Source organism: Procambarus clarkii, chromosome 11 (assembly GCF_040958095.1).
Source record: "Procambarus clarkii isolate CNS0578487 chromosome 11, FALCON_Pclarkii_2.0, whole genome shotgun sequence".
Lineage (NCBI taxonomy): Eukaryota > Metazoa > Arthropoda > Malacostraca > Decapoda > Cambaridae > Procambarus > Procambarus clarkii.
In genome coordinates this window covers 46,937,032-46,952,368 of record NC_091160.1, presented here as the reverse complement: position 1 = coordinate 46,952,368, position 15,337 = coordinate 46,937,032, and the positions used below count along the sequence as shown (strand labels likewise).

Below are 15,337 nucleotides of genomic sequence, written 5' to 3'. Positions count from 1 at the left end.
TGCTATAATTACTTTCTATTTTACAGCAGATTTAGTTTTCATCTGTTCCTGTAATTGCTTATCTTATTGTATCGTGACATTATCTTATCTATATGCTTACTGATATTGATCCTGATCGAAATCTTCTGTCCCATATCCACACAAATCAGCACATTGATCATCATTATTGCAGGTATTACACAGCAAATCTTGCAAAAAACAAACTCCTAAATAGCACCTGCTTATCAGTTTACAACCAAAATGTTAGGTCACTTGGTAAACATTTTGATGATATAAATGCACTACTTACAGCATTAGGTACTAAATTATCTTTCATCATTTTAACAGAAACTTGGCTAAGTAATGACTATACCCAACTCAACAATTTAGCTGGTTATAAAGCCATTCATAACTGCAGGCCTAATACAAAAGGTGGCGGTACAGCAATATATTACAAAGATACCTTCATTTGCAGTAGTGTCATTAGTGATAGAGACGACTATTGTGAATATACCTTTGCCAAGTTCTCCAGTAAATCCCTTAAATCCTCCCTGATAATCGGTGCCATCCATAGATTTCCTAATACCAACATAGCTTTATTCTCTGACAATGTAAGGAATCTTATCATAAATAACAATCTCAACAAAAATCACATCATTCTGGGAGGTGATTTCAATATTGACCTGGGTCTTCAAAACAACCCTCAAGTTGACTATTTCCGTAACAACATGCACTCCTGTATGCTAATCCCCACAATCACCAAGCCCACCCGAGTCACTCAAACATCTGCCACTACCCTGGATCACCTATGGACTAATATAACAGCTCCCCTTACATCTGGGGTAATTTATGACAGAACAACTGACCACTATCCTACCTTCCTCATAGCAAACATGGACACATCACCACCAGAAACCAAAAAAACTTTCATTCAGGCTACATAGTGAATCAGCTTTAGGCAATCTCTATAATGCACTTCACAATATTAACTGGGAATCTGAATTTAATAATTCACAGGATATAAACTCATCAACTAACCTCTTTCTCTCCAAAACTCAAAGCCTCTACAACACTCACTGTCCCCTCCTTACCAAACAAATAACTGATAAAAGAAAAAATAACCCGTGGCTCACAAGTGGCATAATTAAATCAATCAACAAAAAACATGAATACGAAAAGAAATTTAGGAGTGGCCTAGTTTCAATGGAAGTAGTTAAAAGGTACTCATCAGTGCTTACCAGTATCATAAGAAAAGCAAAACTTTCATATTATGAGACTAGATTCAAAGAAGCAAAAGGCAACATGAAAAGCACATGGAATACCATCTCTAACATCCTGGGAACTAAACAACACTCCCACAACCAGATAACACTCTCTAAGGATGGCCTTACACTGTCATCTGACTTAGAAATGGCGAATGAATTTAATAGCTTCTTTTCATCGATTGGTGCTAACCTTGCAAGTAAAATCCCACAGACTCAGACACATATCAACACATATCTCTCAGGCAGCTATCCAAACTCTCTTCTCCTCTCACCAGTCAGCCCGACAGATGTTGTGTCCATCATACACTCACTAAAAACCAAAGCTGGGAACATCAGTGAAATCCCATCCATTGTATACAAGAGCGCTTCCCATGCACTTGCGCCACCTATAGCTCTGCTGTTCAACAAATCCCTTGAGTGTCATACCTTCCCTGATATCCTTAAAAAAGCAAGAGTAACGCCAGTTCATAAAGGAGGTAATCTGTCAGACATAAACAACTACAGACCAATATCGAACCTACCCATACTATCAAAAATATTTGAAAAAATTATCTACAAACAGCTCTACTCCTATCTCGTAAAATTCGACATTCTTAGCCCCTGTCAGTTTGGCTTCCGCTCTCAAAAGAGTACCAACGATGCAATTATTAGTCTCCTTGATATAATTTACTCAGCTCTTGACAAAAATGAGTTTCCAATTGGACTCTTCATTGACCTGAGACAGGCCTTTGATACTGTTAATCACGATTACCTCTTAAGTAAACTCCATCATTATGGAATCCGAGGCCATGCACTGGACTATATCCAATCCTATCTTAGTGATAGACACCAATGTGTAGCCATCAATAATATAATCTCTCCCACTCTACCAATAACCGTTGGAGTGCCACAGGGCTGCATCTTGGGACCCTTACTATTTCTTATATACATTAATGATCTGCCTAATGTCTCTAACATTCTGAAACCTATTTTGTTTGCTGATGATACTACCCTCATCTACTCCAACCCCAACCCACATACACTAAATGATGTTGTTAATAATGAACTAAAAAAAGTCCACTTATGGATGTCAACCAACAAACTAACACTTAACATAGAAAAGACCTACTACATCCTATTTGGAAGCAAATCTACAAATGCAATTCAGCTTCAGATTGACAATGTAAACATTAGCAATAAAAATGATGGAAAGTTTCTTGGCATATTCCTAGACAAGAGACTCAACTTCAGTACCCACATACAACACATAACTAAGAAAGTCTCTAAAACAGTTGGTATACTCTCCAAAATCAGATATTATGTTCCTAACTCTGCTCTCATCTCTCTATATTATGCACTAATCTATCCCTATCTCAACTATGGTATCTGTGCATGGGGTTCAACCACTGCAAACCACCTCAAGTCCATCATCACCCAGCAAAAATCTGCTATCAGAATAATATCAAATTCTGCTTTCAGACAACACATAATCTAAACATAATCTCACTCCACAAATTCTCTTGTGTCAACTACATTTACAAAACCCTGTTCTTAAATGCAAATCCTTGTCTGAAACTTTTCCTGGACAGATGTAATAGGATCCATTATCACCACACCAGAAATAAATCTCTTTGATATCCCCAGAGTTAAACTTAATCTGTGTAAACACTCTATGCAAATAAAGGGACCCAGTTTATGGAACTCACTCCCTACTGAATTGAAAAGCTGTCCAACTTTTACATCATTTAAAATCAATACTAAAAAGTACCTAATTTCATCTTCATAGTTTTTCACTTTTTGCCTTAAAATTGCACTGTATCAATTGCTACCCAGTCTCCCAACCTTTATGTTCCCAATTTGAACATCTTTACCATTGTGATCATTGCTGTCTTCTTATATGTGCTGCCAATCTGCTGTATGGTGTTTATAAATATTGTTTTCTGAGGTTGGAAGAAAACGTGCTCAGATTGGGGACTTGTTTATTTTATAATGGTAAATAATAAATTAATATATAATAAATTAATAAATAATAAATGAATTATTATTATATAATAAATAATAATAATAATAAATAGTATAATGATAAGCAATTATTTTTAATGAATCAAATAGCTAATTATTATGAACGATAAATAATTATTGACTAGTGCATAACAATAAAGTATTAAGGAATAATTATAATGAATAATCCTTAATGATAAAGTAGAAATCAATTACAATTATTAACTACATCCATAGGTAGTAAATGAAAGTTGCATTAATTTAATTACACTAATTACAATTCATGGGAATATTTCTTATCAATCTGCAGGCTTATCACTTTGGGGGTTCCAGCGGAGCACCCCCAAAGATACAGCAAATGCTTAGCATGCTAGAACAAGTGCCCCTTGAGCACGTCTGTGGGCCGTCCCTTTCAAAAATAAAACAGAGGATGCAAAGGATCCCGGGAGGAGGGTGGGTGTTTTGTAAGAGAGCACCTGCTGGCTTGTCGGGAAGAGGGGCCACGCAGTCTGCGTCCGGGTTTATATAACCTCGGCTCGTTGCGCGCGCAGCTTGGGGCGGTTAAAGTCAGCTTCCAGACATACGTTTTCTCTTCCCCTCAGAAAACCCACCATTTTTGGGAAAAACAGTGTTCTTTTATCTGTATCTTTTGCTACCCAATCTCCCAATCTTTATGTACCCAATCTGAACATCTTTACCATTGTGATCATTGCTGTCTTATATGTGCTGTCAATCTGCTGTATGGTGTCTATTAATCTTGTTTAAATTACTAATCAAGCTGTCAATGTAATCAATCAGAGCTTTAATATAACAATGTGCTTTAATATACTTACTAAGCTCTCTCATCTCATTTTTCTCTTGCAATGTATCTTTATCATTTATCAATTCTGATAGAAATTACCTACTTAAAATTATCTGCTAGATTAAGGACCTGCCCGAAACGCTGCGCGTACTAGTGGCTTTACAAGAATGTAAATACTTGTAACACCACCAATTGTAACACCACCAATAATGGTTACTAAACTAATAATGTAAATATTACTTATCCTGAGTAACACTTCCCCATCGGTTGCACTTGGTAACACTGTTATGAGCTGACATATGATGGTTACACCGGAACTAAAAAGTACACTGCCCACAAGGAAATGCTAACACAAGGATTAAATACGCTGCCACCATCTGCCTTTGACCATTGAGACTATATCAAGCAACGAGGCAAGAAACATTGCTTGACTTGGAGAGTACTTTCTATGACTGTCATTAATTATGGAAACGGTTGTCAGCCACTATATCCAAAAGGCTAAGAGGATTCAACAATTGACACAGACGGGAAATTTAACATGAGTTTATTAAAGACCAAAATTATGTCAATCACCACTTATAAATCCTACTCTAACACTGGCAAAAATTTAAGAAATTTGGACATGGAACAAAACCTCAGAGATCACACGCAGTACCTTAAGTCCTCTGTCTCTCCCTGGCTGAGATGTTCTTCACAGCCCTCTCTGGACCCCGGTGTCCAGAGAGGGCAGGACCACTATATACAACCCCCACAGGGGGGAGGGGGGAGATCTGCTGTTGCTACCTACCCCAAGAATGTAAAAGATCGGCCACACGTGTACAAACACTCAAGAAATATTTCAATAAGCTTGTTTGACATTCACCATACACTCTTCAAGAGAGGAGTTATTAATTACGTGTGTGACTGACCTCTGACCTGGCCAAAAGGGGGAGATCCAGGGATGTTTGCACATAAGAATCTGGAGTCTAATTCCCTTGCATGAAATATTACATACTTGAAACTATGCTGACTAAGACTAACCCAGGAATTTTTTTTAATCAACATACAAGATAAACCGGATGTCATCTGGGCTGACCTCTTGGAGAAGGCTTCCCTGGGTGTGAACTCTAAGGGGGAGGGGGGTTCATGGGTGTTACATACTGTACTATCCAATGTATTCTCACAAACCCAATGTACCTTCTTGTATATATATAAATATATATATATATATATATATATATATATATATATATATATATATATATATATATATATATATATATAATATATATATATATATATATATATATATATATATATATATATATATATATATATATATATATATAATATATATATATATATATATATATATATATATATATATATATATATATATATATATATATATATATATATATATATATATATATAACTGAAAACTCACACCCCAGTGGCGTTCAATTCCCGACCGTCCCCAAGGAGATGGCCACCATTCCTTTTCCTTGTCCCATTCCAAATAATTATCCTGACCCCTTCCAAGTGTTATATAGTCGTAATTGCTTGGCGCTTTCTCCCTGATAATTCCCTCCCTCCCTTTATGTAATACAGCATTGCAGTTTGCAACTCGTACAATATTCCAGCTGTGCTACTCTTAGTACAGTTTCAAGCTGTGCCACATGTAATACGATTTCAAGCTGTGCCACATGTAGTACAGTATTTCAGCTTTGTCAAGCGTAGAATAGTATTCCAGTATTCTAACTATGCCACTCATATTTAAGTATTTCTAGCAGTTACAAGAGCCAACATAAGGGAGGAACTGAAACTCTCCACTATATACACAAAAAAAACCTGTGCAGCTGAACACGACCATCTGTACCATAATTCATGAGATATTTAACATCATCACGTCTGCTTATGGACACATTGTCTGGTGTTGTTGGCAGGCCGCTAACTACTGTAAACACACCATCAGGTAGTCTACTCGGGTAGTACTGTTCTTTCAGATACAGCATCCACATCAGCATCCACTCCTGCAATGCCAGCCACTAGTACTGTTCCTTCAGATATAGCATCCACTTCTACATCTATTTCTGCTACCAATTATCCAGTTTCAGCAGACATACTATCAATGCCTGTTGCTGCTGCTGGTGACATTTTACAAGAGGAAATACCCAAATCTTTAACGGTAAAGGAGTTTGCAATCTAGGAGACAGATCCGGGGCTATGGAACATTAATGATACTAACACAATAGATTACTGGATTCGTAGTGGTCCCTCATTATGTCAGAATCATGATAACAACCTTTCAAACTCATGCAGAGTGTATAAAACAACTAGGGTAGAGAATATGAAGGCAAGGCATATTTTTCAATTTTTGTCTTATTTATTTATTTTTATTTTATTTATTTATTTATATACAAGAAGGTACATTGGGTTTGTGAGAATACATAGCATATTACAGTAATTGCACTCTTGTAAAGTCACTAGTACGTGCAGCGTTTCGGGCAGGTCCTTAATCTAACAGATAATTTTAAGTAGGTAAATTCTATCAGAATTAATAAAATGATAACAAATACATTGCAAGAAAAAGAAAATGAGATGAGAGAGATTAGTAAGTATATTAAATCACATTGGTATATTAAAGCTCTGAGTGATTACATTGACAGCTTGATTGGTAATTTAAACAAGATTAATAGACACCATACAGCAGATTGACAGTACATATAAGAAGACAGCAATGATCGGAATGATAAAGATGTTCAGATTGGGTACATAAAGATTGGGAGATTGGGTAGCAATAGATACAGTGTAGTTTTAAAGCAAAAGGTAAAAAAGCTATGAAGATGAAATTAGGTACTTTTTAGTATTGTTTTTGAATGATGCAAAAGTTGGACAGCTTTCAATTCAATAGGGAGTGAGTTCCATAGACTGGGTCCCTTTATTTGCATAGAGTGTTTACACAAATTAAGTTTGACTCTGGGGATATCAAAGAGATATTTATTTCTGGTGTGGTGATAATGGGTCCTATTACATCTGTCCAGGGAGAGTTTCAGAACAGGATTTGCATTTAAGAACAGGGTTTTGTAAATGTAGTTGACACAAGAGAATTTGTGGAGTGAGATCATGTTTAGCATATTTAGGGAGTTAAACAAGGGGACTGAATGTAGTCTGAAAGCAGAATTTGTTATTATTCTGATAGCAGATTTTTGCTGGGTAATGATGGACTTGAGGTGGTTTGCAGTGGTTGAACCCCATGCACAGATACCATAATTAAGATAGGGATAGATTAGTGCATAATATAGAGAGATGAGAGCAGAGTTAGGTACATAATAACTGATTTTGGAGAGTATACCAACTGTTTTAGAGACTTTCTTAGTTATGTGTTGTATGTGGATACTGAAGTTGAGTCTCTTGTCTAGGAATAGGCCAAGAAACTTTCCATCATTTTTATTGCTAATATTTACGTTGTCTATCTGAAGCTGAATTGCATTTGTAGATTTACTTCCAAATAAGATGTAGTAGGTCTTTTCTATGTTAAGTGTTAGTTTGTTGGTTGACATCCATAAGTGGACTTTTTTTAGTTCATTATTAACAACATTATTTAGTGTATGTGGGTTGGGGTTAGAGTAGATGAGGGTAGTATCATCAGCAAACAAAATAGGTTTCAGAATGTTAGAGACGTTAGGCAGATCATTGATGTAAATAAGAAATAAGGGAGGTCCCAAAATTCTGCCCTGTGGCACTCCAACGGTTATTGGTAGAGTGGGAGAGGTTATATTATTGATGGCTACACATTGGTGTCTATCACTAAGATAGGATTGGATATAGTCCAGTGTATGGCCTCGAATTCCATAATGATGGAGTTTACCTAAGAGGTAATTGTGATTAACAGTATCAAAGGCCTTTCTCAGGTCAATGAAGAGTCCAATCGGAAACTCATTTTTGTCAAGGGCTGAGTAAATTATATCAAGGAGACTAATAATTGCATCGTTGGTACTCTTTTGGGAGCGGAAGCGAAACTGACAGGGGCTAAGAATGTCAAATTTTATGAGGTAGGAGTAAAGCTGTTTGTAGATAATTTTTTCAAATATTTTTGATAGTATGGGTAGGTTTGATATTGGTCTATAATTGTTTATGTCTGCCAGATTACCTCCTTTATGAACTGGTGTTACTCGTGCTTTTTTAAGGATATCAGGGAAGGTATGACACTCAAGGGATTTGTTGAACAGCAGAGCTATAGGTGGGGCAAGGGCGTGGGAGGCGCTCTTGTATATAATGGATGGTATTTCACTGATGTTCCCAGCTTTGGTTTTTAGTGAGTGTATGATGGACACAACATCTGTCGGGCTGACTGGTGAGAGGAGAAGAGAGTTTGGATATCTGCCTGAGAGATATGTGTTGATATGTGTCTGAGTCTGTGGGATTTTACTGGCAAGGTTAGCACCAACCGATGAAAAGAAGCTATTAAATTCATTTGCCATTTCTAAATCAGATGACGGTGTAAGGCCATCCTTAGAGAGTGTTATCTGGTTGTGGGAGTATTGTTTAGTTCCTAGGATATTAGAGATGGTTTTCCATGTACTTTTCATGTTGCCTTTTGCTTCTTTGAATCTAGTCTCATATATGAAAGTTTAGCTTTTCTTATGATACTGGTAAGCACTGATGAGTACCTCTTAACTACTTCCTTTGTAACTAGGCCACACCTAAATTTCTTTTCACATTCGTGTTTTTTGTTGATTGATTTGATTATGCCACTTGTGAGCCACGGGTTCTTTTTTCTTTTTTCAGTTACTTGTTTGGTAAGGGGGGGACAGTGAGTGTTGTGGAGGCTTGTAGAGTTTTGGAGAGAAAGAGGTTAGTTAATGAGTTTATATCCTGTGTATTATTAAGTTCAGATTCCCAGTTAACATTGCGAAGTGCATTAGAAAGATTGCCTAAAGCTGATTCACTGTGTAGCCTGAATGAGAGTTTCTTGCTTTCTGGTGGTGCTGTGTCCATGTTATTTATTTATATACAAGAAGGTGCATTGGGGGTTAAGAGAGAACATAGAAATGATGTTGATTTTACATTCTTGTAAAGCCACTAGCACGCATAGTGTTTCGAGCAAGTCCTTAAACTAACAGATAATTTTAAGTTAATAATTTACAGTAAAATTGACAAAAAATGTTTACAGGTACTTTAAAGCTTTACTTTACAGGTACAGGTACAGGTAATTTTAAGTAGATAAATTACAGTAAAACTGAAAAAAAATGTTTACAGGTACATTGTCAAAAAATTTGACACAAAAACAAAGATTAGAATAATACACAATAATAACAATACAATATAATGAACAAGGATTACTAGGTACATTAGGATCAAATTTCAGGATTATACATGGGTTTACTGTAGCACAATTTGAGGATCATTTCAAGGAATAATGCAGTAGAATATGCACTCAATATAACCCATGATATCAGATGATATCAAAGATTACAATGGTAAAGTAATATGGTTTAGGCACATATAGTGGGGGATTGAGTAGCACTAGATACAGTGCGAGTTAAAGCACTAGGTAGGAAACTAGGAAGATGAAATTAGCTACTTTTTGGTTTTATTTTTGAATAAGGCAAAAGTTGGACAGCTTTTCAATTCATTAGGGAGTGAGTTCCATAGACTAGGTCCCTTTATTTGCATAGAGTATTTACACAGATTAAGTTTGACTCTGGGGATATCAAAGAGATATTTATGTCTGGTGTGGTGAGTATGTGTTCTATTACATCTGTCCAGGAAAAGTTTCAGAACAGGGTTTAGACTTAAGAAAAGGGTTTTATAAAGGTAATTGACACAAGAGAATGTATGGAGTGAATTTATGTTTAGCATGTTTAGGGATTTAAACAGCTGTGTGTTGTCTGAAAGCAGAGTTTGTTATTGTCCTGATAGCAGATTTTTGCTGGGTGATGATGGGCTTGAGGTAATTTGCAGAGGTTGAACCCCATGCACAGATACCATAAGTTAGATAGGAATAGATAAGTGCATAATAGAGTGAGAGGAGAGCAGAGCAGGGTACATAATATCCATACTATCTGATCTTAGTGAGTATACCAACTGTTTTAGAAACATTTTTAGTTATGTGTTGTATGTGGGTGCTGAAGTTGAGTCTCTTATCTAAGTATAGGCCAAGGAACTTTCCATCATTTTTATTGCTAATGTTAACATTGTCTATCTGAAGCTGAATTGCATTTATTGATTTGCTTCCAAATAAGATGTAGTAGGTCTTTTCTATGTTTGTGTGAGTTTGTTGGTCGACATCCACAAGTGGACTTTTTTTAATTCATTGTTTACAACATTATTTAATATGAGGGGGTTGTGGTCAGAGTAGATGAGGGTAGTATCATCAGCAAACAATATAGGTTTAAGCATGTTAGAGACATAGGCAGATCATTGATGTATATAAGAAATAGGAGAGGTCCTAGGATGCTGCCCTGTGGCACCCCTATGATTAATGGTAGAGTGGGAGAGGTTATATCATTGATGGCTACATATTGGTGTCTGTCACTAAGATAGGATCGGATATAGTTCAAGACAAGGCCTCGGATTCCATAATGGCGGAGTGTAAGTGCTAATTATGGTTAACAGTATAAAAAGCCTTTCTCAGGTCAATGAAGAGTCCAATTGGAAACTCACTTTTGTCAAGGGCTGAGTAGATTAAGTCAAGCAGACTAACAGTTGCATCATTGGTACTCTTTTGGGAGCGGAATCCGAACTGACAGGGACTTAGTATATTGAATTTTACGAGATAGGTGTAGAGCTGTTTGTAAATAATTTTTTCAAATATTTTTGATAATAATGGTAGATTTGATATGGGTCTGTAATTATTTATTTATGTCTACAGGATTGCATCATTTATGAACTGGCGTTACTCTTGCCTTTATAAGGATATCAGGGAAGGTATGACACTCTAGAGATTTATTGAATAGCTAAGCTATGGGTGGCGCAAGGGCATGGGAGGCACTCTCGTATTCCATGGATGGTATACGTATCACTAATGTTCCCAGCTTTGGTTTTTAGTGAGTGAATGATGGACACAACATCTGTAGGGCTGATCGGTGAGAGGAGAAAAGAGTTTGGATAGCTGCCTGAAAGATATGTGGTGACATGTGTCTGAGTCTGTGGGATTTTTTGGGCAAGGTTTGCACCAATCAATGAAAAGAAGCTGTTTCTATGCTATTTCTTATGAAATGATAAAGCTATCCATTTCACTATGTATGAGTTAATTTTTTTTAATTTGAGTTAAAACTAATGTAGATATATGACCGAACCTAACCTAACCTATCTTAACCTAACATAAACTAACTTAACGAAGTTAAGTTAGTGTACTATACACTATGTGTACTTGTGTACACATATGTGTACTTGGATGAAAAAACGATTCTTCGCGGCAGGGGATCGTATTCCAGGGACCATAGGATTAAGGACCTGCCCGAAACGCTACGCGTACTAGTGGCTGTACAAGAATGTAACAACTCTTGTATATATCTCAAAAAAAAAAAAAAAAAAAAAAAAAAAAAAAAAAGAAGTCAACATTTTATGTTCTTAATATAATATAATAATAATATTTCGAATAAACCAATTGGAAACAAATTTTTTTAAAGAAAATCACTCGGTCTATTAGGCAAATCGGGCTCTACATAGTAGGCCGAGAAGTGTGTTCTGGCTACTAGGTACGACATATATAGTACGCTACTATAGGTATGAACAAAGGGTTTTGTTCATACCTAGTAGCGTACTATATAGCTAAGGTATGAACATATATAAAAGTGCATAACAGCAAATTTGATAAGTTGTAAAGAAACTGGAAGTATAGATTCTTTATTACTTGAGCAACATAGCTCAGAGCATCTTGCAGATATATTGGTATGAAATGTTGACAAATGTGGTTTCTGTAATTCACTTTCTTGCCTCTGGAGGTTTGCCATTTTGTGGAGAAAATCAGATTATTAGTCAGCAAAAAATGGCAACTATTTAGGAATACTAGAGCTGCTGAGTGAATTTGACCAATCATGTCGTGGTCAGTCATACGATAATGCCTCAGATATGTCTGGACGATATACTGGATTACAAGCACAGATTCATCAACTCAATGAGTTTGTCATCTGTCTTCTCCACTACATCATTTGATAATCTTAACAAGTCTGAGCAAGTGAGTCTTTAACATAACGGCCTACTCAACAATGCGTCCAATAAGTACCAGAAAAAGCCAGTGCTTTTAGAGGATGCAGACGGGCTTTACATAAGGTACTTGTGGTAAAGGTGTTGGGGTACCTATCTTGCGGATGTTATACATAAGCACTGTTCGATCCCTGATAGACTACGCAGCACCCGTATTGTCTTACACAGGCCAAGGCAGAATTCAAAAAATAGAGCTGATACAGAACGAGGCTATGAGGATTATTCTTGGATGTCAAAGAAATGCAATGATTGAAATAATGAGAATGGAATTAAATTTACAGAGTGTGTGTGATAGAGTCCGTGACATTAACACTAGAGTATCTATTCGTTTCATGCGGAGAAAAGGAGGGGATAAGCTGTTTGAGAGCGTTCAGACCTGCTTGAGTGACGTACACACTTCCAGGAAACTGAGGGAGACACGCTATACGAGAGGATTAGCTCATGACCTCAGGGAATACGACGTACTTGACTGCTGTAAACCCTCTCGAAAGTGTAATATGTCTGCTCCCTGGAAAGTACAGAAAATAGACGTCGAAATTGTACCCCTCAAGGTGAAAAAGATTCATCATGAACCGGGACAATTACGGTGTTTGTATGGAAGCATGATATCTCGGTTACCAAGAGGCAACAGTTTACATGTATATTGCGACGGGTCGGTGGCGGAGGATGGCAGGGCAGGGTGTGGTGTCCTAATAAGGGATTATACGGAGTTTGGGACTGTGGACAGGATAATTGAACTCCGGCTTAGTAATTATATATCATCCACACAAGCTGAACTGCAGGCCATTCTGGCGTGTTTGGAGGAAGTACGTCATGACGACAAAAATGTTTTTGTATTTGTCGATAGCCGAGGAGCACTGGAGTCCTTAAACAGTCGAAACCCAGTCTTCATGTCTATAGTGGAGGACTGTAAGAGAAGAATAACTGAGATACAGCTGAAAGGTTATAGTGTGAAATTCATGTGGATTCCATCTCATGTTGGAATAGTGCTCAACGAGGTGGCGGATGACTTGGCCAAACGTGCCACATCAAAACCACAAGTTGACATTGAATGTGAATTCACAATGAGACAAATAAGAAGCAAAATCAGAAATATTCAGGCACAGGCGGGAGTGGAGAGGAGAGAGATAATGTATGAGAGTAGTCAAACCATGCAACACTACATGTATGTGAGTCAAAACACCCATTTCACTTATGGTAAAAGGAGAAATGCTTGGAGTGACTCTGTGTACATGCGGCTCAGGCTTGGGTACAAATATTACTGGGAATATGGGATAGATGTTCATGGTAATGACACGAAGTGTAAACTATGTGGTATGTTAAGGTCTCACACCCTTGCCCATTATGTTCTTGATTGTCCGTTGATTAGTGTATATAGAAACACTGAGATAAGGACTGTTCCTGAACAAATAGCCTGGATGTGTCACAACGGAAAGGTTGATGATATTCTTGAGAGATATAAGAATTTTGCACCAAGATTGTAATATTTTGTTGAATTATCTGCAGGTGTCTTGCAAATTGTCTATACAGTATACCTAGGTCATAAAAGTATTTGTGTGTACGTCTGATACCATACTACTTGTGAGGGAGGAAATGTATATTTTTACCTCTCAGAATGTTTGGTAATATGTTTATTGTTTGTGATGTGTGTCTATGTATATAGTAACACGTTGTACTGAATGGGGTGAGAATAGCTTGAGCTACCTCATCCCTTTGTGTGTATTTTACCTCAATAAACTTATTTCAATTTCAATTTCAATTTCCAATAAGTACCATTATGGTACTTATAATGTTTATAGTATATAATTTAAACTTCACCGTATTGGCGTCAAAACCAGGAAGTAGTCAGTTTCCTTCACCCTGATGATCCTGTTCACCTAGCAGTAAATAGGTACCTGGGAGTTCGACCGGGCCGCGGGGACGCTAAGCCCCGAAATCCTCTCAAGATAACCTCAAGATGGAATCTATTTAATTATGGACTAAGTGAGTGAAGTTTAAATATTTTGATATTATGGATAATAAGGCCCAATTTAATGGGCCAAGAAAAAATTATTTAAGACTCATTGAGTTGTTCCCCTCCACGGAAATCTTTAGTAAAAGGCGAAAGATTTATGCGTTTTGAAGGGAAACCAGAGTTACCATGTTGAGAAAGTTTGCGATACCGGCGACACAGCGCTGAGGCAAAAGATGTAAGAGTATTTCGGGACTAGAAGGGCATTGACCGGTAACTATTACAAATAATAATTGTTTTTTTTTTTTTTTGCAATATTGCTTTATTATCGTACTACCATAAGTTTCATTCTGTATCTTTACTGTTTGGATATATTTATAAGTCTGCATTGTTTACATAACATAGCTTGTGTTATCTATTTGACACTTGCTAGAGTTTGGTAATGAGCCTTGATTTGTTATTTACCCTAAATGCTGTGACGCTTGCAGATTGTATGAAACGCTGTGCATATTAGTGGCTTTAAGTATTGTATGTACTAATTCTATCTATAAATCCAACATCATGTTTGTAACTCATCTACTATGTATGTACTTTTTCCTGAATTAACATTTTGATTTGATTTTTTTATTTCACATACGTCATCTGAAAGTTAAAAACTTAATTAAGTTTTTAACTTTCAGATGACGTATGTGAAATAAAAAAATCAAATCAAAATGTTAATTCAGGAAAAAGTACATACATAGTACGGTTAACCGTACTTTACGGTTAACCGTACTTTAACCGTACGGTTAAAGTACGGTTAACCGTACTTTAACATCAGATCTTTAGTGGATTATGCTGCACCTCTGCTTGTTTTGATGCCTGAAAGAAAGCTTGGAGGGCTTGAAAAATTGCAGAACGAAGCCTTGAGGATAATCCTTGGGTGCCCTCGTACCACAAAGATACTTAATATGAGAAAGGAACTTAATACTCTGAGCGTTGTTGATCGTGTTACTGAAATTAACTGTCAAATTGGTATAAAAATGCTTAGGCTAACTCATCCTAATCCTTGCACAGAAGCCCTCCAGAATTTCTTTATTGAAGATCAGCATTGTTCCAAATGGATAACAAAAACTGGAACTCAACTCAGAATGTATGGGGTTCATGATTTGTACCAAGAGAAACAAC

At 36.7% G+C, this 15,337-nt stretch overlaps 1 non-coding gene across 1 annotated transcript; it reads right to left on the bottom strand.

Moving 5' to 3' along the window:
* Positions 1-14,240: 14,240 nt before the first annotated feature.
* On the bottom strand, positions 14,241-14,357 carry LOC123758559 (U5 spliceosomal RNA). The gene has a single exon (XR_006772902.1). It is a non-coding gene; the product is annotated as a U5 spliceosomal RNA (small nuclear RNA).
* Between the last annotated feature and the right edge of the window lie 980 nt (positions 14,358-15,337).